Source organism: Oncorhynchus clarkii, chromosome 7, assembly GCF_045791955.1.
Source record: "Oncorhynchus clarkii lewisi isolate Uvic-CL-2024 chromosome 7, UVic_Ocla_1.0, whole genome shotgun sequence".
In the NCBI taxonomy this organism is placed as follows: Eukaryota; Metazoa; Chordata; class Actinopteri; order Salmoniformes; family Salmonidae; genus Oncorhynchus; species Oncorhynchus clarkii.
This window is the reverse complement of record NC_092153.1, coordinates 15,261,348-15,266,347: the sequence shown is the minus strand read 5'-3', so window position 1 is coordinate 15,266,347 and position 5,000 is coordinate 15,261,348.

The window sequence follows — 5,000 nt, the reverse complement described above, 5'->3', positions numbered from 1 at the left end:
CATTTGTTCATGACACAACTTAACATCAAAGTATTACCATTTCAAAATGCAATTCACACATTACATCTGAGGTGACTGTCTATTCATTTCATTACAATTGATACAGCTGATCAAAATGATAAGTAACTGTTGCATTACTCTTAAAGCATAGTTTTTTGGAAACTGATAAACAATATTCCATGTTAAGATCATAAAAGTTTCAGGATAACGAGAACCATTGACACCAATTACCATTTAACATGAACCAATTGGACTACATTATCTATGCATGTAATGTTTCATCATCATTCTTTATCAGACACTGTTTCTATGGTCCCATGTACCACTTTTCCAGACCATGTTTTCAGATTTGACATTACTGTACACTCACCGGCCACTTTATTAGGTTCACCTATGTAGTACTGGGTAGGACCAGCATTTGTGGCCTTCCTGTTAGCTTGAATAAGTCTGGACATTCTCCTCTGACCTCTCTCATTAACAAGGTGTTTTTTCCCACAGAAATGCCGCTCACTGAATTTCTTTTTTCTATCGTACCATTCTCTGTAAACTCTAGAGACTGTAGTGCGTAAAAATCACAGGAAGGCAGCTGTTTCTGAGATGCTGGAACCACCATGTGTGGCATCAACAATCATACCACGGTCAAAGTTGCTTAGATTACGCATCTTGCCCGTTCTAATGTTAGGTCGAACAACAACTAAAACTCTCTACTCTATATACTCTATATATTGAGTTGCAGGCAGCCACATGATTCGCTGTTCGAATGTAACCTTCCTTGATGAGCTAAATCAGATCTGTAGAGCTGATGGCATGACCTATGTCATTGTGTGGGATAATGTCAGGTTCCACCATGCTCAAATGGTGCAAGCATGGTTTCAGGCCCATCCACAATTTGCCACCCCGTACTCTCCTTTCTTAAAACCTGATAGAGGAATTTTTCTCCACATGGAGGTGGAAGGTATATGATAGGCGCCCTCACGAACAAGCCACCCTTCTCCAGGCCATGGATGACACATGGATGACACAATGACATCACGGCAGACCAGTGTCAGGCCTGGATTCACCATGCAATGACATCACGGCAGACCAGTGTCAGGCCTGGATTCACCATGCAATGACATCACGGCAGACCAGTGTCAGGCCTGGATTCACCATGCAATGACATCACGGCAGACCAGTGTCAGGCCTGGATTCACCATGCAATGACATCACGGCAGACCAGTGTCAGGCCTGGATTCACCATGCAATGACATCACGGCAGACCAGTGTCAGGCCTGGATTCACCATGCAATGACATCACGGCAGACCAGTGTCAGGCCTGGATTCACCATGCAATGACATCACGGCAGACCAGTGTCAGGCCTGGATTCGCCCGAAGATTCTTCCCAAGATGTTGGGCTAATGAAAACATCCATTGTGATGTGGATGAGAACCTGTGGCCAAATCCACAAGACGGGGTTGAGGGAAATATACAAGCACAGTCGTTTCTTTCTCTTTTTTTGTAGCTAAATATTTTGGCTTTGATTCAAAGAAACCTATGAGTGATTTTATTGTATTTCATCAATAAATATCAGATTTCTTTCAATGATTCCACTGTGTCTGTAGTCCTCTCTTTACTGGTCCTTTTACAGTGATGTATTTACGTGTAGTACCATAATGAAACATGTATTACATATTTTATACTACAATATTTAATGATTGTATGAACAGTGAAACTATTGGTATCTTGTGTGTGGGTGATCTAAATGAATGTTCCTATGGTATTTCAGTTCTTTGAACCAATGATTCTGCAAGTGCCAGGTTTCTTTAAAGATATGAATGGTCACTGCAATGTTTTGAACATTGGACAGCCTGTGTTACAAGTGATGACCGCTTTGAGTTTTGTGACTAGAGTTTTGAAAAATGACCACAAGGTTCTGAAATGAGTGCCAAATGGATTGTAAAAAACTGTAAGAGTAGGCTAAGGCCAGTCACTCACCTCAACTTCATTGTTGATAGAACACACAACCAGTGAGACCAACCAACATCTGCTAAAGAAGAACACCTGGCCGGGCCACAACGCTAGCCGTTGTCATTGTGGAAATAAATAAAGGACGAGTTAAGATGCTTGTTAGGTGACTGAGTGAAGTTGTTGACCAGCTGTGTTTATATACTGTTAAGATGTTTGTTAGGTGTCTGAGTGAAGTTGACCTACACTTCCAGTCCCCTCTACTACCTTCCTCATTCAGCTGTGTTTATATACTGTTAAGATGTTTGTTAGGTGTCTGAGTGAAGTTGACCTACACTTCCAGTCCCCTCTACTACCTTCCTCATTCAGCTGTGTTTATATACTGTTAAGATGTTTGTTAGGTGTCTGAGTGAAGTTGACCTACACTTCCATTCCCCTCTACTACCTTCCTCATTCAGCTGTGTTTATATACTGTTAAGATGTTTGTTAGGTGTCTGAGTGAAGTTGACCTACACTTCCAGTCCCCTCTACTACCTTCCTCATTCACACTTATGGGATAATACCAGCAAGGCTGTGTTTATATTCTGTATGGTTGATCTTTTCACAGCTAGGAGTTGTTGCCAATTCACTATTGCTGGCATACTATGGCCTCAGGACCCAGTATGTTCAAGACGACCAACGTGACTAGAGCTGTGAACCTGAATCAACAGAAGGTTCTGTTGTTTCCAGCCTATAGAGGGCAGTGATAATGTGCCAGATGTTTTTATCAGAAACCTTTACTCAAACACGAATGCACATACATGCACATCTGGCCAAGCTAGACTTGGAGGACCCTGGAATGTGTTGTTCAGAATTCCTACATTTGTCAATTAGTATTTGTAGTAGATGTTTCCCTTATGTACAATTTTTCAGGGGCCAAAAGACCCACGTGGCAAATCGTTATGGAAAGACTCCCAAAGTTGAAGTTTGGCGACCAGGCGTTGATGATAGTGGGGATTTGCCACAGGGTTGGGAAGTATCAGTATCTGAGTGACAGATAACTCAACTTTGAGATCAGCCTCAACGAGGGGGCCAAATACGCTACAGTCTGGACAGAAGTGTAAAAATATGCTTGTGGAGTGCCACACCTGTCAATCGTTATTGGTGAATGAGTACCTTACGTGAGTGTACCATGTACTCTGTTACCTCACTCTCTGTAATGGAAGGACGTTTTTGTTCTGTTTTCATCTCTAGTATTCATTTCCAACAGACAACTTATTTTCGTTGATATTTCACCGTGTTCAGAGATGGCACATCAGAACCGTAGCACAACATGTCTGCCACTATATAGACATGATGATAGGAGGACGGGCTCATTGTAATGTCTGGAATGGAATAAATTGAACGGTATCAAACATATGGAAACCACATGTTTGACTCTGTTCCTTTAATTCCATTCCAGACATTACAATGAGCCCGTCCTCCTATAGCTCCTCCCACCAGCCTCCACTGATAGCCAACAGACAGGACTGCAACATTTGAAGGTAATTAGATTCATTTTATTAGCCACGTACAAGGTTCTAGGATTTTTTTTTGGTATCACTAAAATGTCTATACTGTACATGAGAAACGTTTACAATAACACACACAATACACGTGTATACAACAAAACTGAAGTCATTGAAGTGATGGAATGCGTCATTACTGTTAGCTGAAATGATGGACAGTGTAAATTAATGCATCATTACTGTTAGCTGAAATGATGGACAGTGTAAATTAATGCATCATTACTGTTAACTGAAGTGATGGACGGTGTAAATTAATGCATCATTACTGTTAACTGAAGTGATGGACGGTGTAAATTAATGCATCATTACTGTTAACTGAACTGGTGGACGGTGTAAATTAATGCATCATTACTGTTAACTGAAGTGATGGACGGTGTAAATTAATGCATCATTACTGTTAACTGAAGTGATGGACGGTGTAAAGTAATGCATCATTACTGTTAACTGAAGTGATGGACGGTGTAAATTAATGCATCATTACTGTTAACTGAAGTGATGGACGGTGTAAATTAATGCATCATTACTGTTAACTGAACTGGTGGACGGTGTAAATTAATGCATCATTACTGTTAACTGAACTGGTGGACGGTGTAAAGTAATGCATCATTACTGTTAACTGAAGTGATGGACGGTGTAAATTAATGCATCATTACTGTTAACTGAAGTGATGGACGGTGTAAATTAATGCATCATTACTGTTAACTGAAGTGATGGACGGTGTAAATTAATGCATCATTACTGTTAACTGAAGTGATGGACGGTGTAAATTAATGCATCATTACTGTGAAGTAACTGAAGTGAGTGGACGGTGTAAATTAATGCATCATTACTGTTAACTGAAGTGATGGACGGTGTAAATTAATGCATCATTACTGTTAACTGAAGTGATGGACGGTGTAAATTAATGCATCATTACTGTTAACTGAAGTGATGGACGGTGTAAATTAATGCATCATTACTGTTACTGTTAACTGAAGTGATGGACGGTGTAAATGTAAATTAATGCATCATTACTGTTAACTGAAGTGATGGACGGTGTAAATTAATGCATCATTACTGTTAACTGAAGTGATGGATGGTGTAAATTAATGCATCATTACTGTTAACTGAAGTGATGGACGATGTAAATTGTGATGGAAGGTGATGGAAGGTGCTGCAGTGTGTGTGTTTTGCCACTAGAGGTCTAACATCACATCTAACTGATAGGAAAAATGGAACACGCTACTGATGATGATAGGTCTCTCTCTACAGCTAAACTCAGTAGCAGTCAGATAACTCTGTGTGTGTGTGTGTGAGAGAAAGAGAGAGAGAGAGAGAGAGAGAGAGAGATGGCCAGCACATCATTTTTATTTTTTATTTTTACCCCTTTTTCGTGGTATCCAATTGTTAATAGCTACTATCTTGTCTCATCGCTACTACTCCCGTACGGGCTCGGGAGAGACGAAGGTTGAAAGTCATGCGTCCTCCGATACACAACCCAACCAAGCCGCACTGCTTCTTAACACAGC